Source organism: Balaenoptera physalus (assembly GCF_965194825.1).
Source record: "Balaenoptera physalus genome assembly, chromosome: 14".
Taxonomy (NCBI): Eukaryota; Metazoa; Chordata; class Mammalia; order Artiodactyla; family Balaenopteridae; genus Balaenoptera; species Balaenoptera physalus.
In genome coordinates this window covers 72,598,328-72,623,508 of record NC_138893.1, presented here as the reverse complement: position 1 = coordinate 72,623,508, position 25,181 = coordinate 72,598,328, and the positions used below count along the sequence as shown (strand labels likewise).

At 37.9% G+C, this 25,181-nt stretch overlaps 1 protein-coding gene across 4 annotated transcripts in view; it reads left to right on the top strand.

Moving 5' to 3' along the window:
* BMPR1A (bone morphogenetic protein receptor type 1A) overlaps positions 1 to 25,181 on the top strand; it is a 141,665-nt gene that overhangs the window by 75,154 nt on the left and 41,330 nt on the right. For 3 of the 4 annotated variants that reach the window (XM_082424240.1, XM_082424237.1, XM_082424238.1), the window contains one exon: positions 6,468 to 6,582. The gene's annotated coding sequence lies outside the window, so the exon portion shown is untranslated. Of the gene's footprint in view, positions 1 to 2,384; positions 2,463 to 6,467; positions 6,583 to 25,181 lie in introns of all 4 variants that reach the window. The other variant, XM_082424239.1, reaches the window with a different exon arrangement.

The following is a 25,181-nucleotide window of genomic DNA, read 5'->3' as shown; positions in this document are numbered from 1 at the left end:
CTCAGTAATTGTGGCTCATGGGCCTAGTTGCTCCACGGCATGTGGGATCTTCCCAGACCAGGGCTCGAACCCGTGTCCCCTGCATTGGCAGGCAGATTCTCAACTCAGTGGTTGTCTTAATAAAGAAGATATACCTATAAATAGACAATCGTAATTCAGTATGAAAAGTGCTATAATGTGTTATTACCAGACTCCTGTGGAACAAGTAGCTACATAAGGAGTGAAGAAGGTTCAACAAAGGAGGAGTTATTTGAGATGGATCTTTGTGAGGACAAATGGAACTTCACTTGACAAAAGATAAAGATAAGAACATTTTGATTTTTGCATTAGAATAGCAAGTTTGAAGAAAGGTAGAAGCATTAAATAGCCTGGCATATTTAGGAACAGCAAATAGTTTAATATGGGCAGCGAGAGGCTTTTTGGCAGAGATTGTAGCAGAAGATAAAACAGGTTAAATAGATTGAAAGCAGATTATAGCATTCTGTGAATGTCTTCCTAAAGAATTTGGACTTCGGGGCTTCCCTGGTGGCGCAGTGGTTGAGAATCTGCCTGCCAGTGTAGGGGACACGGGTTCAAGCCCTGGTCTGGGAAGATCCCACATGCCGCGGAGCAACTAGGCCCGTGAGCCACAATTACTGAGCCTGCGCGTCTGGAGCCTGTGCTCCGCAACAAGAGAGGCCGCGATAATGAGAGGCCCGCGCACCGCGATGAAGAGTGGTCCCCACTTGCCGCAATTAGAGAAAAGCCCTCTCACAGAAACGAAGACCCAACACAGCCATAAATAAATAAATAAATTAATTAATTAATTAATTTAAAAAAAAGAATTTGGACTTCATTTTGTACATAATTGGAAATCACTGAAAAATTTTAAAGCGCACTTGTATTTTTATTATTTCTAATAAATTTTTAGGGTTGTGCTATGAACATTTCATCACCGCCCCAAATTTCCCACTTCTACCCCTTGCTCTAGGCAACCACTGCTTTGCTTTCTCTCTCTTTCAATTTACCTTTTCTGAGTAGTTCATATACATGGAATCATACACGTAGTATATTGCGTCTGGCTTCTTTTATTTAGCATATTGTTGAGGTGCATTCATCTTATAACACGTATCAGTATTTTGTTCCTTTTTATTACCTGATAATATTCCATTGTTTGATGGTACTACCCTTTGTTTATCCATTCATCAGTTGATGGATGCTTGGATTGTTTCCAGTTCTTTGCCATTGAGTAATGCTGCTGAGAACATTTGTATGTAAGTCTGGGGTTTTTTTTGGTGGGGGGTGGGTGGCCGCTCTGGGCGACATGTGGGATCTTAGTTCCCCCACCAGGGATCAAACCCATGCCCCCTGCATTGGAAGTGTGGAGTCTTAACCACTGGACCACCAGGGAAGTCCCTGAATATAAGTCTTTATGTAGACACATATTTTCATCTTTCTTGGGTAGGTTCCTATGGAGGGAATTTTATTGGTGAGTTTATGTTTATATTTAACTTCTTAAGAAATTGCCAAACTGTTGTCCAAAGTGGCTGCATCATTTTACAGCAATGTGTGGAAATTCCAGTTTCTCCACGTCCTTACCAACATTTGGTGTTGTGTGTCTTTTTGATGATGGCCATTCTGTAGTGGTATCTCATTATAGTTTTAATTTGTGTTTCCTAATGACTTACGATGTTTATAATCTTTTCATGATGCACAGTTATATTTTAGAAACATGAGTGCAGTGCAGAGGCAAGAATGGAGGTGTGTTCCACAGGAGATGGGAGGCTGCACTAGATGTGTACAGAGTTGAGAGAGACAGATTTCAAAGATATATCAGAGTTAGAACAGGCAGCAATTAATAACTGCCCAATACAATAAATAAAGCAGAGGGATGTGGGACTAGTGACCCAAAGATTTTAACCTTTGACAGGTAGCCGGTGCTGTTATTAGCCAGAAAAGTGAATTTGGGTGCATAAACAGTTTTTGTGCTGGTAGATGATGGCTGTTATATTCTGTTCTCTTGATGTGTCACTGTAATAAATATTTAATGCAGCTGTATTATAGTATATAGTGTATATTATAATATAGTTTGGAAATACGTATCTAGTTCAAAAGAAGGATCTGGATTAAGATATGAATTTAAGAGAGTTACTGCTGTATAAATAACAGTTGAATTCATTGAAATAGTGTATCTATTCCTAAATGGCTGTATCCACTGGGTTACTTTTGGTAATTGAAAATTACATAAATAATAAAAGGGTTGAATATACTATAATAAAAAGATCCAAGTTAGTAAAATGATTCTAGGATTATTTCATTCAAGCATAGCAGCATCACCAAGGACCACCCAGGTTTTTTCCATCTTTTAACACTGCCATTCTTTTTCTGTTGGGTTCTCCTCTTAGGCTGTTTCTTTCCTCATGGTCCTAAGATGGCTGCCATTGTTATGCTTAACAATTCAAACCCAAAGTTACCTGCAAAAAGTACGTGTTTTCACCTGGGTGTCTTTTTTTCATCAGCCTGGGAAAACCTTTCCCAGAAGCTCCCCAGCAAACTTAGTGTCTTGTCTTGTTGGCCAGAATTGCATCAGATGCTTATTGCTAACCCTCTCATTGGCAGGGGGGATGGAAATTGACACTTGTGGCTTAGACTAGAGCTTTCTAACCCTGGTGTTAGGCATCCTTTTGTCATATCTCTTTTGGAAGAAGCTTTTTTCCCCATGCCTTTTGGTTCTCTGTTCTCTAGACAACTAAGTTTCACATCACTGAGTTTTTGCTATTCAGTACTTCAGATCAGCTAATATTTGTTGAAATCCTACTCTGTGTCATTAGCTGTGCTAAGTTCTAGGATATATCAATGAATAAGAAGGTTACAGTTTGATACGGAAATATGCTTAAGCGGAAGAGTGCTATCATGGAATTATACACTAAAGTTCATTTGTATTTTGGGTTTAATGCCACTGTTTATATCTTTAGTTTTATGAGAAAAGTCATCTTGAGTTTCAAAATCAAGCTTATATTCAATTTATAAATGAACTTTTGGAACATTTAGAATATAACTTGTTTATAAGTTTGATCCTCCCTCTCTGTATTAAGTGGATTACATCCTTTATTATAGAAATGCATGATAAACTAATCTAAATTATACTGTTCATTTGAGTTACAGCTAAAACTGTATTATGTTTTTCTGAAGCATAGTGTTTGAGTTTTTTAGCTAATGTACTGAAAATTTTAATAGTAATACCTTTAGTTTAAGAGCCCCACTGAAATGTTTTGTAAAATGATTATTTTGTAATTTGCTATTTTTAAAAATGGTTTTATAATTGCAGCTCTGATGTTTACAGCAGTACTTGTACAGTATGTGGGGTGCTTTTTATGAATGCTAAGAGAGGGGAAATGAAGAAAGGGGATTTGGAGTGGTGGAAGGAAAAATGTGCAATCAATATTGCTGATTTTGTGAATACTAAGAAATCTACTTTTTGACATCTGGTACAAATAGAAAAGCAATCTTAAATTTTGTCTTAGACTGAGTATCTATCAAAAGCATATTTATACTAGTTCTTTTTGTAAATTTTACTAATATAGGAGTTAATAGGTAATGTCTAACACCTCAAAGATAACTAAAATATCCACAATTGATGTTTGTCACTGATGGATTCTGTATGGTTAGTGATCTTTAAAGTATCCCAGTGCTTTAAGATTTAACCACTTTAATAATTTTGAAAACCGAGAGGGATGTGTACATTTTTATGGCAAAAAATATTTTTGTAAAGGCAGTATGGGATTAAAATGAAGTTTTCCCATGTTTGCAAATGCTTATTAACTTTTAGGAAATTCCAGTGTTCGCTCTGAATTACAGAGTACTAAAATATATCCAGAAAGATTCGCTTTTCATTTATTATCAGTCATTAAGAAGCTCTAATGTGTTTTTAAAAGAATTACCTTTCCTTAATATGTTTTCTAGAACTAAGAAGCTTGAAAATTTCAGGCACAAAATCTTTGGTGAAAATATTAATACTTAAAATTGTTTAGTGTTTGGTTCTGACTGGGTCCCTTGTCACTGTTAAATACAATTTATAGTGCTAAAAGCCTGTGGCAAATTACCTTATAAATTGAGTGATTAAAGTTGTTGCAAGCATTTTGCCTATGTAAATCCTATTTCTGTGCCTGTACATATTTGTAGATCTCTGCTTAAAGGACTGTAGTTGCAAAGGTTAGAAAAAGCTTTACTTTGACTCACACAATTTCTAGTATGTAAAAAGTGACTTGCAGACCTGTACTGTGAAGCACATCATGTCCTTTGATTGCCTTTTATTTTCCTCTTAGTAATGAAGTCAAATCTTACTTGGTTTTCCTTAGCCAGTCTTAAATTCAATCCTTAGAAAAGGTTTTCTGAAGTTTATGATTTGTCATGTATTTGTACATATGAGAGAATTGAGGGAGGATAGATAATTCAGGGTCTTGGACTTTGCAGATGGTATGTTTGAAGATTCTTTGTGATTATGTAGTTTCCTTTTTTTAAAATTAACTTTAGATTTAGCCTAAAGCTTGTAACTTATTTTTCACACCAAGGAAGAAGCAGTGTTGTAATAAATAGTGCTATAATAAACAATGGTTGGTAAGTGGTTTACATGCCAATTTTATTTATTATTTGATCCATTGTAAATATCTGGTAGAATTAGAATCAGGACATATATTTTTTTAAAATAAATTTATTTATTTATTTATTTTTGGCTGTGTTGGGTCTTCATTGCTGCGCGCGGGCTTTCTCTAGTTGTGGCGATTGGGGGCTACTCTTTGTAGCGGTGCGTGGGCTTCTCATTGCGGTTGGCATCTCTTGTTGCGGAGTGTGGGCTCTAGGCACGTGGGCTTCGGTAGTTGTGGAGCACGGGCTCAGTAGTTGTGACTCGTGGGCTCTAGAGCGCAGGCTCAGTAGTTGTGGCGCATGGGCATAGTTGCTCCGCAGCATGTGGGGATCTTCCCGGACCAGGGCTCGAACCCATGTCCCCTGCATTGGCAGGCAGATTCTTAACCACTGCGCCACCAGGGAAGTACGAATGAGGGCCATATATTTTTAAACATAGTCACTTTGATGCACTATTTAAAACTTTGTGAGACTAGGTTAATCTGAGCTTTGTTTAATGTAGTGATTGCCTCCCCTCTCTTCCATACACCCTTAGGGAAGAGCGGCGTTATTGGCAAAGAATGGCTTTGGAGGAAAATCTTTATGCCATTTCTAAAGTGGAAACACAATGCATTTAGTTTTTGATTAGTATAAGGTAAATTTTTTAAGACTATGATCATCTCAGAGAAAAAAAAAACACCTAAATACCAGGTCTCCATTACTGCTCTCCCTGATTTCTCTGAGTCATGGTCTAAGAGTTTTATAGTCATATGAATACCCTGAAAAATGTCAGGGATCTGATGAAGTTGTAGGTAACTAGTGCATTGAGAAGACTGTTAAAAGGCTTCTAAATGTAGACAAAGCATTACTAATTGCTTTCAGGGTCAGTCTGTCTTCAGTTGGACCATGAAAGATTTAGCATGGCCCTATGGCAGCCTGTCTGCTCAGTGGAGACTCTTGTCCTTAAGAAAGGCTATCTGATACGCTAGACCGTTTCAGGTTGCCCCAGTTTACATGAATTTAGTCATTATTGCCAAGACTGCTAAACCTCAGTGTGACACAAATGATACTTCTAAATGGGCTTGAAGACAAAGGCATTTTGACCTTGCAGTGGGACATAAGTAATAGTCATACAGCTTAAAATTTTTCTTTTTAAAATATGAAACAGAATACTGTACTATTTGACATTTCAGTTAAAAGATACATTCAATGAAATTATTTTTATGATCTCTAAGTAAACAGCACACCTGCCTTTCAGTAAATTAAAATTTTTAACGTTTTTCCTCTTTTAGATTTATGAACGTTGTCCCTTAGAGCAGTAGGGTACTAATGGCAGTAGTAACACAGTTGAAACCTATGCCATGGACTTAGACCAAGCAGTGCAATTAATTCTTGACCCTCACAATTCCTAATATTCTAGGTTGAAGTTTGAAATTAAAACTGCTTGCTGAGACTTTGTGATAGAAAGTGAAATACTAGCTGGGTGGTCCAATTTTTGTTCAAGTAGGAATCTGAATATTGTAGAATTGTAAATTTTAGCGCTCCTTCTGGCTGTTATCATTTTTCAATTTGAGATGTGATTTTTTTTTTTTCAAAAGCTTGGGCCGATACAGAAATTTTACATGTGAGTAATTTTTTCTGCAGAACTACTATGTTGTAAAGTTGAAAATACTCAAAATGTGAAACTTCTTTGGGCAGAAGTTTGTAAAGTGATAGATTTCTAATGTACTGTAGAAGTTTTCGTTGACTTTACATTGAAAATGTATAGTTTTATGCATGATAAAATTTTGGTATTTCTTCTACATGTGTTATTCTGACAAATAAACATTCTTTCAGTCTTGAATATGTTCCTTTTTTCTAAACAGATTTATGAAAATATGCATCAGCTTAATACTGTCTTGGAATTCATGAGATGGAAGCATAGGTCAAAGCTGTTTGGAGAAAATTGGAAGTACAGTTTTATCTAGCCACATCTCTGAGGTAAGGAAAAGACTTAAGAAAATAATTAGAATAATATGAAAATTCTCATTTCTTAACAATTGAAAATAGTCCTTCTGTATTACCACTGCAGCTTTATGTTAGCTTCTTTATTCTTTAATCACCTTCCTTATGAGTTCATAAGTATCAATAGTTATAACATATTTTTCTCTCCTTATAAATGTTGAACCTCTTCAGGAGTAAAAAGTATTTATTACTAATACAACTTTCTTTACTCTAATTGTAGAAAATAAGCATTAAATGATGTATATAATTTCTTCCCTCTGATGATGACAAAACAGAGGTTAGAATGGAAGATTATATTAAAATGAATGTTTACATTATTCTGAAACTTTCACATATTTAGAATTTAGGCTAAAATTGTTACTTTGAATAATAGATCTTTGGAGGTAGAATTTATTCAAAGAAGTGGGAACTGCAGTAACATCAGGGACAGGGGAGAAGAAGCCATTCTAAGACAATACGTACAGAGAAATCAAGTTTATTATTTTCAAATCCATAGAGACACAGATTATCAGGTAAAAGGTTTAATCCTTCAGGGATCTGTACTTTAAAAAAAAAAAAAACCAGAACATACACTTTTGTGAAGCGGTCTATACTTTTTCCTCTTTAAATAGTAGGTTCTGCTTCCTTATAGCATTCATTCATCATCCTTCTGTCCCTTCCAAGCTGGTCTATTTGTTCTTTTGAGAAATATTCATGACTTTCTAATTGTCTTTTGTTAGATTTCATACTCTTTAATCACTGTAGTAGTTGCCATTTTTCTTTTCATGAAATGCTGTTGGCTTCTATGACCCTGTGCTCTTCTAGTTCTACTTCTTTAATTACTCCTTCAAAATTTTTTTCTTTCTCCTCCTATTATTTTTTTTTAATTAAAGAATAGTTGTCCTCCTATGGTTAAATAATGACCATCCCTAAGGTTTTATATTTGAAATTCTTGTTTTTCTTTTTTATGTCTTTCCTAATCTCTTGATTTCAGCAATTACCTCTAAAATGATCTCTCTCAACCTCGTATCTCTGCTGTGACACTTTTCTAAGCTTTGACACGTATTTTCAACTGCTTGCTTCCCACTCAGTGTTCCCACTTCTTATTACTGGACCTCTTTGTCACCCACGCTCAAAGTCTCAGTGCCAAATCTGATTCTTCATCTTTTCCTTCCTACTCTTAGTAAGAGATCAAGTCCTATCAGTTTTACCTCTATAATATATCATGAATGTTTTCATCATCTCTTTTCTAATCCCCTTGTCATTATCCAAGTTTAAGTTCTTATATCACATTTCACCTGAAATATTGCAGGACTTTTCCCACTTTGTGCCTCTCCTCACTCTCTTTTCCATCTGTGTGTTGCTACCAGCTTAAATTTTCTCAAAGGTAATTCTGCATGTACTGTCAGTAACTCTTTGTTAGCCTACCAAAGTAAGGACAAACTCCTCTAGTAATAAAGTCTCTCAGCAGTGTAGCATTAAGTGAGTGACAGCTTTGCCTGCATCCATCCATTTCTTTCTCCCTTTAAACACTTACTAAACACCTACTCTATTGCAGGCACTGTGTTAGGTGCCGAGAATATGCAACATTCGGTAAAATGAGTTCCTTACTTTACTCTCAAAGAATAATCCGTTTAGAGATGAGTATACAAAGAGTTAATGTGAGTGCAACTTGAAAAGTGCTATATGAAATTGGAAAAGTGTATTGGTATCATCTAGAAAGGCTCCACCAGCATCGTTAGAGGCGAGAATTGTCAGGGAGGCTTCACATAGGGAATGGCATTTGAGTAGGGTCTTAAAGGATAAGTAGAAGATTGCTGAGTGTAATTTGGAGGCAATAGAATTTCATGCATAGAGCCCAGTGTAAGCAGGGGAAACTTGAAATGTATAGGATGTGCAAAAGACAGAAGAGATCATTTTGTATGGTTTGAATTCAGGACGAGAGAGAGGGTTTGAGGGACAAGGCTGGAAGAGAGCTTGTTTGTGAAGAACTCTGGATGCCATGATAAGGAGTTTAGACTTCATTTTGTGAGTAGTTGGCAGTCTTTGAAAAATTTTAACAGAGTTATTTTGGATCATAATTGTGTTTTGTTACAATTAACATGGCAGTGATGTGAATGATAGTTTGGAAGGGGGAGATACCAAAAGCAGAGAGACAATTAGGATACTCTGTTGCAAGCAAGAAATAATGAGAATCTTGATTAAGGTAGGGTTCAACTTACCTGAAATTATGAAAACCTGTAAGCATTGATTATCTAGCAAATGTTTAATTTTCTTCTTCTATACCCCTTGCATGTATGATACTCTTCAGCCGATGATTTGATATTGTCCTGTGTTTTTTCTCCCTTCTGCTCATGTTATTTTTTCTCTAGGCGTGTTTTTCCCTCTTTATCTAGTTTAAGGCCCCAGAGCACTTATTTTTGTCCTTCAGAATATTACTTTTTTGGGTCCTTGTTAAATTATGTAACAACAAGTCACAAAGGAGGAATCAGAAAATAAAGAACATGGTCCCCAACCTCTGCTTATAGTCATATCAGTAAAGTATGTATATAAGTAATACAAGTAATGATAACCAGCATCACCAGGTGAAAGTGATAAATGTCAAAGGAGTCATTTATTACTTCCAGTCAGAGTTCTGTAGCACTGAGAAGTACAGATAGAACATAGAAGAGGTTATTTGATCTGGGCTTTGAAAGATGAGTAGAATTTGGTAGGTAAAGAAAGAATTAAAAGATGTTTCTGGAAAAGCTGATTGATAGAAAATGAATATTTCCATAGGAGTGTAGAAGAGGTCTTGGAGAGGGTAGGAAGTATGACATAGAGAAAACTGTATTTTAGGGGAATTACTCTAGCAGTGATGTATGAACAAACATCGTTAGAGAAATGGAGTGAGGAGTCAGGGAGCTTGGAAGGCTGTAGGAGTAGTTAGGCGTGAGGTAATCAGAATTCAGTCAGAGTGGTGATAGTGGAAATAGAAAAGAAGGACTAAATGGAGTAGGGTATGTTGTGAAGGAAGAAGGGACACTGATTTGTGACTAGATGTTGAAAAGAGATGATGATGCCCACATTTTTTATCTGGATAGCAGGGATAATATTGGGTATCGTTAATAGCAAACATAAGTAATTCTTCAAATCTAGTTAAATCCGAGTTTTCTAAGTTTAAAGAAACACTAAAATGGATGTTCTGCTGTATTGTTGGTCTCCTCATTTGTTTATATACAACAAATATTTTTGCACATTGTTTTTCAAGCCTTAGCATACTGAAAAGGAGGTAATGTGAAAAAAGCAAAGTATTGCCTCTTTAGAAGAGTAGTTTTTAGAGAAATAAATACTATTCTGCTCATATTTATCTCTTTCGTTATTCTTTTAAATGCTATATAAGATTTAGTAAAATTTAAGAATGTTTAAAGTATTTCTGCAGGTATAATTCTGACACTTACTGAAAGATGGTATCTTATTTAATAGAATTATTGCTAAATGAATGGAGACCTGTGAAGACGCTCATTAAGCAGAATTTGATGGTTCCACCTTAACAAATAAACATTAGTATGATAATGTCCTTAGAGAAATACCTTATAGTGAGGTAATATTACCTTATAATATAAAACTAACTACTTTTAATGCTTTTATTAAAGTTGTTTTCAGCTCTTAATTGATGATTGATTTAGGGCTTTGCCATATTCAGAAATATTTCAACACTGTATGTTGAAAATAAAGTAGTCACTATTTGTTTTGTAATTACGCATTGTGTAAAATTGGAAAACATCACATTATTGAGGAAGGAAACATCACATTAAGAAAAGGCTTTATGATTAAACTATATTTTCAAGTTATTTCCTCTCTAACATAAATTTGGTTAAGCTCTCAATTAATATTTGTACTATATATATTGTGTATGTATGTGTGTGTATAAATATATATGTATATATATTTTAAGATCTCCTCTATCATTCTTATCTCAGAATAGTCACAACATTGTTTCCCGAAGTGTTGAGTGTGTATCACTGGTATTATTCAGAATGATTTTAGGTGGCACACAGATGAATCTGTAAACTTTTCCAGTTATATATTTATTTTGATAACCTATTCGTGACAAGTAATATTTAACATAGTGACAATTATGTTCACCTTTATTTTCTCTCTGTTTTGAATTCTGGTTCAGAAACTAGAGTTAATCATACCTTCAATTTATGGCAGTAAAATTACTATCTTTGTTCTTTATAAGGCCCTTGAGTTGATATATTTTATTTTGTCTTCTTTATTCTTGACCTCCACTCCCATTTTCCTTTCCTTCCGCCATAGGAAACCATTCTAATTTGTTTGCTCTATATCTTTGAATGAATGTATCTTTATAAAATATAGTGTTGTTGGTGTGTATGTGTTTAATTGACTTAATTAGGCTTTGCTACAGATATTCTGCCCTTTTTTCCCCCCACTGTTTTCTTTAGCACCAGAAAGTTATATCTCTTCATGTTGCTGTGTACATTCTTACTTGTTGCTTCTAACTTACGTTTAGTTTCCCATAGTGTACTGCACTACATTCTTCTACTTAGAGGCAGCACACTCTTCTTAAAAGCACAGGCAGTGGAGCAAAGTTGCTTCAGTTTGAGTTCTAACTGCACCACATCTTAGTTTGGGTTTCTTTGAAAGTAGAGCCTGAGAAAGGGACTTATGGCTTGGGTAGTTTATTTGGGAGATGATCTAAAGAAGCAGAAATGAGAGAATGGGAAAAGTGAGAGAGAGAAGAAAGTAGAGTTACATAAAATGTGTCCATGAGCTAGTTATCACTGTGAGCAACTGAGATTCAATTTCCTTGGGTACCTTCTGAATGCACCTCAGCATTGTCCCACCAAAGGACAGACAGGAACTTGGGACATTTATCCACTGACTTTCATGTTTTGTTAATTGAAGGTGGCTCCTGGAGCTGTAGCTCTAGCACTTGTGTAGTTGTGCCTGTATACTGCTGAGCAGTCGTCTTTGGGTTTGGAGGAAGCCCTGAGGAGCAAAACAGAGCAGTGCCTTGGCTCACACTTGATGTCAGATGCTGTTGGACAGTGCATAGATCTGTCCACTGCAGCTGAAATGAGGAAAGGTAGGCTGAGCACTGCAAGTGTCTGCCACCCCTTTTATTACGCAGATTACCTCGTGTTCTGTTAAGTCCACTCTGTCACTGACCCTTCAGAGAGGTGGCTGGTTGTAATTGCTAAAAGCAGTCTCTAAAACAGGAGGGTTAGGGGAACATGCTGTAGTCCCTCTACTGTAGCTGGTCCCTGAGGACATAATTGATTCTGTAATCCGTGGGATAGTGGTGCTGTCCATGGGGTATATTGTGGGTGGGAAAGGCAAACCCACAACTGGAGTCAGTGTCAGTTCTGCACCTGCATGTGTTAGTTGGCATTCCACAGCAGCAGTAATTAGGTCACCTTCATGAGAAGGAAACCATGCTGCTGCGCCTTTGTAAAGCCTTCCTTTCTGTCACTAGGGCTCCTCCATTCACAACCCTATTGCTTAAGCATTGAGGTGGTCGAGAGCAGAAGCTGGCAGATGTCCACTGACTAGTCACTCCATCTGTAGTTGGGATGCAGTTAAATGCACCTTCCCTCTTGGTGCTTTGTGGTGGGCATTAACATAAGACATAAACGATTGGCACTTTGTGCTGACTCCCATAGAACCATCAACATGCCTCTTCTCCAAATTCTTTCTCTTATTTTCCAGTTTTGCCCCTTCTATCCCCCTAACCAGTCAACCATACCATTTGCCACTCCCAAGGAGTCCATGTTTTCCCTTCTCTGGTCACTTCTCCCTGTGCCATACCCACTGAGAGAATTTCTACCTCATCATTGTCTTTCAGAGCCATCCAAATAGGGCTGTAGAGCAGTAGTAATCCATTTTTGATTTGTTTCTGTTAACCAGGCCCCAGGTGTTTTTTTTTTTGTCATTGGCCACCAGTAACCTACCATAAAGTCATTGGTGTGAGCAGAAGTAAAGATACCAATATGATAGAGGTAGGTGACATGAAGTTCTGGGCCACCTCTTGTAGTTTAGTAGTGCCTTCTGGACCTGCCTAGGTCCTATTACATCACACAGTGGATTGCTGCTGTGCCTAACCTTGTGACTTGGTGGATCATGATGGGTAGCTCTGGTCACTAAACCTTAATTGTTTCATGGTTGGGAACTCTGCTAGGGCCTAATATCATGCCAGGAGATACACTTTGCATACAGTGTTGTAGAAGTTACGTGCTTGCTTCAGAAAATCTAGAGGGCTGTGCTGCAACTCTCCTACTGGAACTTGCCAGAGAATTGACATGGCGTCTGTTTACCACAGATGTCTCTAATACCTTTGCATCTGAGCATCAGGGCAGCTTACACCAGAGCTTGATCTGCTGAGAGCCTCTTCTCCTCTAGATCCTAATCAAAACGGCAGCCTTCTGAGTCACCCAGTCTCTTCTTTTTTTTAATTTAAAAAATTTTTAAAATGTACCAGTCATCTTTCATTGGGCATTAATTCTCAGTTAGGGTGTAAAAGGATTCAGCAAAGATCAAGTTCTTCAAAGAGAGGTGCAGGGCAAAGATGGTCACGGTAAGGCCTGCAGAGAGCACCCTTCACGCCGGGCCCTCATCAGTGGTTCTTGCGTAGCTGTTCACGTTTGAGTTCCTTGTAAGAAACGCAGTAGTTGAAAAGCACGTCAGCTGCCAGCACCATAGAAACCCCAAGGGTGCTCCCTTTGTTTATATTGACATACTTGTTGTCATACTGGTAGTAACCTCTTTGAAATGCTCTGATGGTGCCTTTGGGGGTGAAACCTTGTGTCAGTATCCAGTTTGGCAGATCCTTTATTTTGACATCCATGAGTTTCTTCTCCACTGGTACAGCTAACACCATCTTGGTGTCTTGGATATTCACTGTCACCCAGTCTTTTCTAATAGTTCCATTTAACCAGAAGCCGCTGTTCTGATTTTCAGCTTAGCCTTCCCTCCGTTTGCTGAATTCCCTTTAAATGAATTGTATTTTTTTATGCCCATTCTGGGGCTTTGGGTTCCCTAAGCACTCATTTAGTTCTGGCTATAGGCATCTATTATTCAGTGGCAAACCAATAGGCACGAAAGTCAGAGTTGTTTCTGTCCTGTGGACTGATAACAAAGGGGCCAACAAATTGTTGCCCATTTCTTGAAGCTCTGGGAGCAATCCTCAGTGCTTCCAGGCACTCCCGACTGCAAGATCTGTTAGCAGTGTGGCAGATGAGAGTTGCTTCTAGGTCTGCTGAGATCTGTTAGATGGAGCAGCCTTTTGAGGGTCCAGCATTGCAGTAAAGCAGTTATAGCGCCAGGCTTGAAGATGAGCTTCATCTTTCCTATTGGTCTCTCCTTGGACTCCATTGAAAATGTATTCCCACACCTACTGTCTTCTGTAGAGAAACCTAGAACTCATGGTCTCAGAAACATCCTACAGGCCTTGCCCTCAGGCTCTTTGGTTATTGTGCTACTCCTGAAAGGGAGACAGAGAAAGTTTATTCCCATTCTCTTCAATTCAGACTGCCTCCTCATAACTCAGATATCTTTATTCTTTTCTTAATTTAAGTTTGGTGGGTATTCTCCTTGCTTACTTATTTGATCATTCTCCAGTTTGGATGCTTTTAGATTCCGGTGGTGGTTTGTGTTATTGCAACTGCATATGGTACTGCAGGAAGAGCATGCCACAAGATTTCCAGTAGCATCTTTTCATAATCTGTAGTGACATTTCAATTCCTGTCTTTATCCTCCATCCTAATACTTCTCTCCTCTTCTACTATCTTATATTTTCAATAGTTTCTTTCTGGGTGTCTCAGATAGAAATTCTAGTTTAACTTCTGAGCTCATCTACTTCCTATCTTTTCGTCCTTTCTTCCTTTCCTCCCTCCTTTCCTCCCTCCCGTCCGTTTTTTTGTGGGTTAAGGGCTAGAGGAGGCTTAATTGTCCCCTTTCAGAACATTTTTTTTTTATTTTTAAAAGACTACATGAATGAGGCATGAATAAGTTCTTGCATACAATTTTGAACAGTATGCACCGAAGCCTAAAGCCCTCTTCACTACCCTCACCCCACTGCCCTCCTTACCACACTCCCCTCCACCCCATTTGCACCTCACCGACCTTTACATTACAGGTTATTGATTTGGGGGATTTATTTTTATAAAATTATGCATAATGAGAATACTGGCCTCATAAAGTTAGTGTGAGGATTAAATGAGTTAGTACATGTCAAGTATGTATAACATGTTAGAGTTCTTACTTCATAGTATAAAAAACAGTATTATAAGAAAAAGCTAATAAACTTAGAGCAAAGATAATTCAAAATATGAAATAAGGCAGAAATATTTGGGGGAAAAGGGCTTTTGCATATACTAAGGTTCCCTGTTTCATGACTTGGATCTAAATTTCTTTTCTCTAACATCTAGAAATCACCGGAGGGGTGGTGGTTTGGGGAGCAAAGTTATTGAGCTGGGACTTGGATTGTTGGGTTAGTAGTAGCTGGCTATAACTGTAAGATTTGGAGATACATTTGTAGATGTTAGTATACTTACAAAGAAGTATTAGAGTTTATTATGTGATTTTATAGTTGATTTAACTCCCCAGTTATGTTTCCCTTAAGATATTAATATTATTTTTATTCATTTCATTCACCTATTGAACATTTATTGTTTTGCTTAGTAACATGCTAGAAAATAGAGGTTACAAGTGCCGCAAGATAAGTCAAAAAAATCACCTGACTAAATAAGCGTTAAGAGAGGAGGGATCACGTCTGTTTCATTGACTGTTGTATAAGTGTGATGCACATACCAAGTAATTAATAAATACTTTATGAATGAGTGTTAGTCAAGAGCTAAGGCGCAGCTATGGTTCATGTTCTGGGTGCACTAGAAGTACAGAGATGGGCCAGCTCACTCAGCCTGATATGTAGGGGTCAGGGATTGCTTACACAGATGATGCATAGGTCAAGTCTGAAGAGTGAACTGTAGTTAACTTGGTGAGAAACAAAGGGAGGAAGAAAAAGGATGTGCAAAGGATGGGAGTCTAAAAGGGATGCCTGTAAATATAGAGGCTTCAGTGATTTCAGTGTAGTTGGATCATTGTAAAGGTATGAGGAGTGAATGGGAAGATGGTGTTAGAAAGCCTGGCGGAGGCCAGATCATAGCAATTCTTCTTATGTCTTGGTAATTCCATCCTATGAAATGAGAATATTTATAGATTTTTTTAAGCAGAGAGCATGACAAGTCATTTAGTTTTAGAAGTTAGGTTTGGTTTAGAATTTAGCATTTTATTAAAAGTGATCATGTACTAGGCTGTACAGCAAGTTCTTACACAATTCAAATGATCATATCAGCCACACTTTTTGTCAACAAATACACTTAAGTTAAAACTGAGTAACAAACAGTATATACAGGCACACATTTGGAAATTTAAAAACCTACCTCCATAAATCCCACAGGTCAAAAATAAAATGATAATGCAAGTCAGAAAACACCTAGAACTAAACAATAAAGAAAATTAGGACTTATTAAACTTGTGTGACATGTTTAACATACTCATATTAAAAGATTAAAAATATTAATAAGATAAGCACCTAATTTAAATTAGGAAAAGAACAACAGAATAAATTCAAGTGAAGTAAAATAGGTGATAAAAATAAAAGCTAACACTTGTAGAGCACTTGTTATATGTACCAAGCACTGTTCCATGTGCTTTACAAGGATTATCTCATTTAATCTTTGCAACAGCCCTGTGAGGTAGGTACTCTTACTATTCCCACTTTACAGATGAGAAAACTGAGGCACAGAGGAAAACTTATCTACACTTCTAGCTAATAAGTGATAGAATTGGGGCTAATTAGAAAAGTTTTTTTCGTTTGTTTGTTTGTTTGTTTTTAAGATATGATGGAGAGAGTTAACATGGCCAAAAGTTGGTTTCTTGAAAAGGCTGATAAAATAGACAAACCATTTGAATAACTGATCAAGAAAAACACAGAAAGCACAAGTAGTATTGGGACTGGAAAGGAGGACATAACTTCAGATATAGCAGAGATTTTTTAAAAATAAGAGATACCTTGAATAAGTTTATGCATATACTTTTTTAAAAAATTTATTTATTTATGCTGCATTGGGTCTTTGTTGCTGAGCGCAGCCTTTCTCTAGTTGTGGTGAGCGGGGGCTACTCTTTGTTGCGGTGCAAGGGCTTCTCATTGCGGTGGCTTCTCTTCTTGCAGAGCACGGGCTCTAGGCACGCGGGCTTCAGTAGTTGCAGCATGCGGGCTCAGTTGTTGTGGTTCGCAGGCTCTAGAGCACAGGCTCAGTAGTTGTGGCGCACGGGCTTAGTTGCTCCGTGGCATGTGGGATCTTCCCAGACCAGGGCTTGAACCCGTGTCCCCTGCATTGGCAGGAGGATTCTTAACCACTGTGCCACCAGGGAACTCCTACATTTTACAATTTAAATAAAACAACAATTTTAAAAATGCAACAATAAAATTGATTAAGGTGAAATAAAAAACCTAGATATTTCTGTAATTATTAGAGAATTTTAATTTGTAGTGAAAGATCTGCCTTCTCCCATATACTCACAGATAAGCCCTTGGCTCAGATGATTTTAAAGGTGAGTTCTATCAAACTATTCAAGTGGTAGATATGTCCAGATATACAAAGACTGTTTGAGAGAATAGCAGAATAAGGAAAGTTCCTCAGCTTATTCTGTGTGAGTAGTATAACCTTGATACTGAAACCAGACATGGATAATATGAGAAAAAAATTATAGGTCAGTCTTTCTTATGAACATAGATGTAAAACCTAACAAAATTGTTAGCGAAACGAATCCAGTGGTGTATCTAAACATGATCATGTCTACAGTACTGCAGTACAGTTCTGACACTGCCTACCCACTGTTAGTGTCAGACGCCACAGTTTTAAGGGCACAGTCCCCAACAAGACTGCCCTCACTTGAGATGGCAGTCACAAGTTTGGAGGTCCCCAGGCTACTCACACTTCTGACTAACTGGCTACAGATCCAGGAGGATTCCCGTGACCGCCCCCCACATTTGACAATTCATTTATATGACTCACAGAATTTAAGAAAGTGGTATACTTATTTTTTTAAATAAATTTATTTATTTTATTTATTTATTTTTGCCTGCATTGGGTCTTTCTAGAGAAAGCTGTGCACAGGCTTTCTCTAGTTGTGGTGAGCAGGAGCTACTCTCTTTTGCAGTGCGTGGGCTTCTCGTTGCCGTGGCTTCTCTTGCTGCGGAGCACGGGCTTTAGGCGCATGGGCTTCAGTAGTTGTGGCATGTGGGCTCAGTAGTTGTGGCATGCGGGCTCAGTAGTTGTGGCTCATGAGCTCTAGAGCACAGGCTCAGTAGTTGTGGTGCACGGGCTTAGTTGCTCCGAGGCATGTAGGATCTTCCCAGACCAGGGCTTGAACCCATGTCCCCTGCATTGTCAGATGGATTCTTAACCACTGTGCCGCCAGGGAAGTCCCAAGTAGTATACTTATGATGATAGTTTTATCAGTATAAAGGATACAGATTGGGACCAGCCAAATGAAAGAGACACACAGGGTGAGGTCAGGGTAGCTTCCAAATGTGGAGCTTCCATGCCCTCTTCCCCTGGAATCGGGGTGTGTTGTCCTAGGAAGCTTATCTGAGCCATGGTGTGCAGTTCTTATTGGAGTTTCATTATGTAGGCATGATTGAATAATTGGCCATGTGACTGAACTCAATCTTCTGCCCTCCCTATCCATACTCCCTGGAGGCTGGGCTGGCTCAAAGCCCCAGCCCTCTTCTAATCACATCACTGGTCATTTTGGTGACCATCGCCCATCCTGAGTCAGTCATTAGCATAAACTCAGGTGTGATCCATGAGGCTTGTGAATAACAAAGACACTTCTGTTACCCAGGAACCAGGCGTAGAGACCAGACAAAATATTTATTTAACGATGACAAAACAGAATTTATCCCAGAAATCCAAGGGTGTTAATGTGTTAGTTATTGTTGCTGCATAACAATTCATCCCAAAACGTAGGGACTTGAAATTCAGGAGCAATTTACTGGGTGGTTTTGATTCAGGATATTTTGTGAGATTGTAGTTTTGTCAACAGGGGCTGCATTCATTTAAAAGCTTGACTGGAGGAGAATCCACTTCCAAGATGACACATTCTCATGGCAGTTGGCAGGAGGCCTCTGTTGCTCACCGTATGAGCCTCTCCACAGATTCCGTGAATATCCTAACACCATGGCAGCTGGCTTTCCCCAGAATAAATGTCCAAGAAAGAGCAAGGAGAAAGCTGCATTACCTTTCAAGACCTAGTCTCAGAAGTCATACTTTGTCACTTTCACTTTATTCTGTTTGTTAGGAGGGAATCTCTCAGTCTGGCCCACTCTCAAAGTAATTAGGTTCCACCTCTTGAAAAGAGGAATATGAAAGAATTTGTGGACATATTTTTAAACTACCGCAGATAGCTTACTCTTTGAGAGAGCGCTCAGGGACTTCCCTGGTGGTCCAGTGGGTAAGACTTTGCCTTCCAATGCAGGGAATGCGGGTTTGATCTCTGGTTGGGGAGCTAAGATCCCACATGCCTTGCGGCCAAAAAACCAAAACATGAAACAGAAGCAATATTGTAACAAATTCAATAAAGACTTTAAAAATGGTCCACATCAAAAAAAAAAATCTTAAAAACAAAGAGAGCTCTTAATATGGATTATTACTAGTTAATTTATACATTAACACATTGAAGGAGGAAGCCACTGTGATTATATCAATAGATGGAGAAAAAGCACGTGATGTAATTCAACCCCATTTATGATGAAAACGCTTATTAGCAAATGAAGAATAGAAGGGAACTGTAATGTGATAAAGAATATCATTAAATTTATAATTAATTTAGGAACAGTTGATATACATGATCTTGAAGTTTTCTATACATAATGTGGTATGTTTTTCCGTGTGTTAAAGTTTATTCTGTATCCTTCAGCAGTATTTTAAAATTGTCCTTGTATCAGTGTTGTACACTTGGAAGTACAAAATGGTACAGTCCCAGAGGGGGTTACCAAAATATCTACGAAAAGTACCATTAGACCCAGAATCCCACTTCTAGAAATCTATCCTTCAGAATTATTTACCCAAACAACAATAACAAAAGCATCTATTCAAGTTTATTTATTGCAGCATTGCTCATAATACCAAAACCTAGGAACAACCTAAAATGTCCATCAACATAAGAATGGATAAATACAGCTATAAAATAATCATAAAATGGAATACTATATAACAATGAAAATGAATTAAAAGGAACTATATGTATCTATGATGGAAATCACTCACAATGTTGAGTGAAAAATAAGCAAATTATAAAAATATACATATAGAATGATACAATTTTTATACATCTATAGCAAATTTAACAGTATGCAAAGCAATATTATTTGGCATATATACCACATATAGTATAAAAGCATGTAAAGACATGAGTGTTAAATACCACAATCAGAATAGTGGTTCCCTCAGAACCAGGGAAAGGGTGGCGCTTCAGTGGTATTTGCCCTGCTTTACTCAGTACCTATATAATTAGGTGAAGTCTTTGAGGCACTATAGTCAGTGAGTGTAGTTCGTAGACTCATAGGATATGAGAGGTAGAAGTCTTCATGGTATTATTTATTTTACAGATGAGGAAACTAAGGCCTGGAGAGGGAAGTGAGTGGGCCAAGATCAGCTAGCCAATTAGGCAGAATTTGCAACTGAATCCTAGGTCTCCTGACTCTAAGACTGTGTTACTTAACAATTCTTTCTTTAATAAAAATATAAGTTGATAAGTATTTAAACTAGGAGCTGAAAGAAAGATACTAAAAGGGAAAAAAGGACAAGTTAATGTCAAGTCTGCCACAGAATTTCTTCATGAAAACACTCTAAACCAGCACATTTTAACCTGAGACATGTTCTGACAGAGTAAAGAAAATAAAATGGAGATGTTTCATCCAAAAGGGGGAAAACTCTTTCTGGATTTCCAAGCTCTTCACATTAATAAGCCTGAATTTGTAATCTTGAGTGTTGTTTCTCAGACCTGTAGGTTTGCAGGGTTTAGTTTCCTATGGTTTGTGGTTCATGCTTGTCAGGGCAGAACTGTTAGCAATCTGATTTTAACACCCACTGGTCTTATTCAGGGCCTTTGGTTACTTACAATTTACATATAAATATTACCTTTGAACCTTTACTTAATTGAAAGATTGCAGTTGAGTTTAGATAGTGCTTTGAAGTTCCCTTTGTCAGACCACATTGTTTGTACCAAAGGACTGTATTTTCTTTTTGTCTGTGGTTATTTCCACAATTATTTAACTTGCTGTAACTATGTGGTACTGTCAGAATATAACCCAAGCCATTGTTTGCCTTAAGCAATATTTTAGATCTTGGGAAATAATGTTTAGTGATACATGTCTTTCTTAAAGACCTTTTAATTTACTCAAATATACTCAAGACATTGAGTCTCAAGACGTACTCAAGACCTTTTAATTTACTCAAATATACTCAAACTTGAGTATATCCAGTGAAAACAGTGGAAAAAAGTTTTTTTTACTGGATCCTGACACAAGTCAGGGCTCAAAGTGAGCAAAAGGAAGTGGTGTGGTTTTTGTATCATTTCAGTTGTGTTGAGATAAGGAAATGGAATAGCTTATCCATAGCATAGCCCTTATGGGAAAGTCTCATTTGTATGTGAAAGTAAAAGGAATTGGCATAACGTTTTAATTCCTTCTGCTATACTCAATCATTCCCTCAGCAAATATTTATTTAGCACCAAATATGTGCCAAGCACCATCCTAGGTGCTACAAATACAGAGTGAAAAAGTAGACTTATATACCTGCCCTTACGGAGCATACATTCTGGAGCAGGTGGCAGGCAATAAACAAAACAAATAGTAAATTATATATAAAATTACAGGTGACAAGTGCTAAAGAGAAAAAAAAATATCAGGGATGGAAGATGGGAGTGCCAGGGATGTGGATGGGATTACAGTTTTAAATAGGATGAGCAGGAACACTAAATAAGAAAGGGATACTGAGTAAGCACTTGGAAGAGGTCAGATAGCAAGTCATGCGGATAGATGTCTTGGGGAGGAATGTTATAGGCAGAGGAACTTGCACATGTACAGGTCCTGCAGCAGGGCCATCCCTGACATGTTTGAGGAACCAGGAGGCCCATGCTGCTGAAGTAGAGGAGTTGGAGTCTTGTTGGCCATGGTAGACTTCAGCTTTTACTCTGAGTGAGTTGGGGAACCATTGGAGGGTTTTGAAAAGGGGAGTGATGTGATCTAATATGCTTTTTATCACCAGTTTGGCTGCTGTGTTGAGAATATATTGTAGGTGGATAAGGGTAGAAGCAAAGAGTCCCGTTCTAGGAGGCTTTTTCAGTAATCCAGGCGAAAGGTTAGTTAGTGACTTGGACCAGAGAGATAATAGTGGATGTGGTGAGAAGTGCATAGGTTCTGGATATACTTTGAAGGTAGAACCAACAGGATTTGCTGACCCATAGCCTGTGGAGTATGAGGGAAGAAGGGAGTTGCCAAGAATGACTCCAAGACTTTTGGCCTGGGAAACTAGAAGTAGAGAGGCTGTTAGTTATGGTGAGAAAGACCGAGGGTCTAGCAGATTTAGGGGGTAAGAGGAGAAAGACCAGGAATGATAAATTATATAGCTGCTGATTACATTATTAAGTAAATTTTTATACTATTTGAGCTATCTTAAAAGTAATTCTATCTTGTACCAGTCTTTTTTTTTTTTTTTTTTTGCATTATGTGTTATCGAGTCTCTTTTTCTGAGATATTTGACATTACTCAGAAGTACTAATTTTATGCTGATCTAACCCAGAATACTCAAGTGTACCTTTTCCTTTAATCTTTGGTTATATCAGAAAAATTGTCTCTCTCTGACCTAAAAAATAAAGAGAATTTAATGGCTGTTAACTGAAAAGTCCTTAAGTAATTCAGGTGTCAGGCAGGGTTGTTTGAGCAGCTCATTGATAGCTCCAAGGATCTGGCTTCTTTTACTCTCCCACCTCTGCCTCTGGTTCCCCTCTGGTCCCAGCGTAGCTGCCAGCAGCTGCTATTTTCTTATTCATGTTCAATATGAAAGAGTGACTTTATCTCTGCAGGGCCAGCTGAAGTCCTTGGACCGTGTTAGTACGGCTCACCCCTGAACTTTTCATCGTGGCATAGGAGATAGAATATGCTGATTGGCTTGGCCTAGGACAGAGCCTCTACTTCTGGTGCTTCAGGGAAACCTGTGTACAATGAATTTTTTAAAGTTGTAGATAGAGAAAAAAAAGTGGAGAAAAATGGTTGATTTTTAAATTACTTTTGCATTGTACAAGCACTGTGGTTAACACAGCAAGAATATGATTCCTTTTGTAAAGTGGTCAAATGAGAAGGAAAAAAAGTAAAGTAAAAGTAAAGTTGCATTCAAACATTAGTTTGATTAAGATAATTTTTCTTCTAAGAGGCCTAAAACTATTGCTTTTTGAATATCTGGAACCTAAGAGGAAATTCCCTGGCAGTCCAGCAGTTAAGGCTCTGCGCTTTCAGTGCCGAGGGCCCAAGTTCGATCCCTGGTCAGGGAACTAAGATCCCGCAAGCCTTGTGGCATGGCCAAAAAAAATTGAATCTGATAGGTCGTTCTAGTCAAGAATAGTTGTTTCTCCACAAGGAGAGCCCTACTGGCATTTGGTTGAGACAATTCTTTGTTTTGAGGGATTGTCCTTGCACATTGCATTGCATTTTCCATTTTGGGCCCTGGTCACTGTGTGTCCTGTCATACCCCAGTCATTTTTCCAACCGAAAAATCACCTGTGTATTTCCATATCTTCTTAGGGAGGTACAAACTTGCAAAAAACTTCTGACTCTTTTTGAAAGGGTGTTTCATATTGAGGACATAAATACAGATATACTTTGGTTTCCTGAGTGAAAAATGGGTTTGTTTTTTGTTATTCTTGAAGTTCTGCTTTGACTTCTTTCCCCTAGTTCTAGAAGTTAGATATATTCTCCTTAAAAATTGATTTAGCATTTGAATTAATTTTTTGGCCACAGGGATTTACTGAGTTAATTCCAAAAGTTTTTGATTAAATGTAGTATTGCTAAGGAAAAGAGAAATGTTTTGATAGCCAAATTTTGGTGCTCTTTCAAGCATTTTGACTTGGGTCACATAGGTTAGAACAGAAAGACCAACCAATCTTGAACAAATTTCCAACTTTGATAGGTTAAAATTATTTGTGGTGAGAAAAGTGAAATAGGTACTGAGTCTAGGAGAATTCATTCCTAAAGTCAGAATATCTTAGAATACTCTTTGAATATATATTAAAACACACATTATAAGCACTTAGGAAATGTTAGACCTCTTTGGTGAAGTGAATATATTAAAAAATGTGTATGTGTTATGTGTGGATCTAGTCAGTCAGTTACCCTCTGAGATCTGTTTTCTGAAAGTATTTGTATCAATCAGGGCCCAGTCAGGAAAGCTGAAACCACACTGGTTATTTTAACAGAGACAATTTGGTGTAGGGAGTTGACTACACAGGTATCGGAGGATTGAAAAAGCTAAAGGAACACTGGGATTAAACTGAAATACTAATTGTGGGAAGCAAATACCACCCTTAAGAGGCTGAGGTTTCAGAACCTAGAAGCTCGGAGAAAGAGTGCCCCTGTGGAGCCCTGACCCCGTCCTCTGTGGAGGGAGCTCAGAGCCCAGCTACTGCCGGCTCCCAAGGACTTGCTCTGGGGTCTTGAGGCGCTGGCACTCAGACTCTGAGGTGTAGGCACGGTTGGGTCTGAACAGGGGCCATGAGACTGATTCTGGGAGTGTGGAAGGAAGCTGGAAATGGAATCTACTGCTGCTGCTATGGCAAAGGCTGTTGTTCAGATAACTCTGACAGGAACAACAAAGTCAGGAAGATTAAAGTCCCTTCTTCCCTCCAGCCTTCTCTAGTTCCCCTTTTGGCAGAACCTATCAAGGAACCAGCTGGTAAAAGACTTGTTAGTGGTATCCCAGGTCAACATCACAAAGCAGAATGGTTAGGTTTTATTTGGGGGCGGGAGGGGGCTTGTTATTGCTTTGTTTTTGCTGAAAAGCAATAGTGTAATAAGGGGCACAGTAGTTTCCATTTTTTCTCATTACCTGTCGCTCCTAACTGTGCAATAGTGAATGGAATTTGAGCTTTCTCAGCAGCAGACTTGCTACTTATTGGTTGTGTGAACTTGAGCAAGTTTCTTAACTTTGCTGAGCTTCACTTTTTCCTTGCAGAGTTGTGAAGATGAAATAAAATCTTATGTGGCTCAATAAAAAGTAACTTCCTATTTCCCTTTTGATGTACTTACTCATGTACTTACTGGATAAAACACTGCACTTGGGAATAAAAGACCTGGGTTTTAGTTTTTCCTTCAAGTTACTAGCTGTATAGAATTCAGCAGGTCACTTTAGCTTCCTGAACCTGTCTCTTCTCTGTAAAAGTAGGAATAATTTTACTTACTGTAAGGGTCATATACATATGGTGTAAGGCATGTAAAACTAACTTGCAAATTATTAAGATGGTGATGTGCT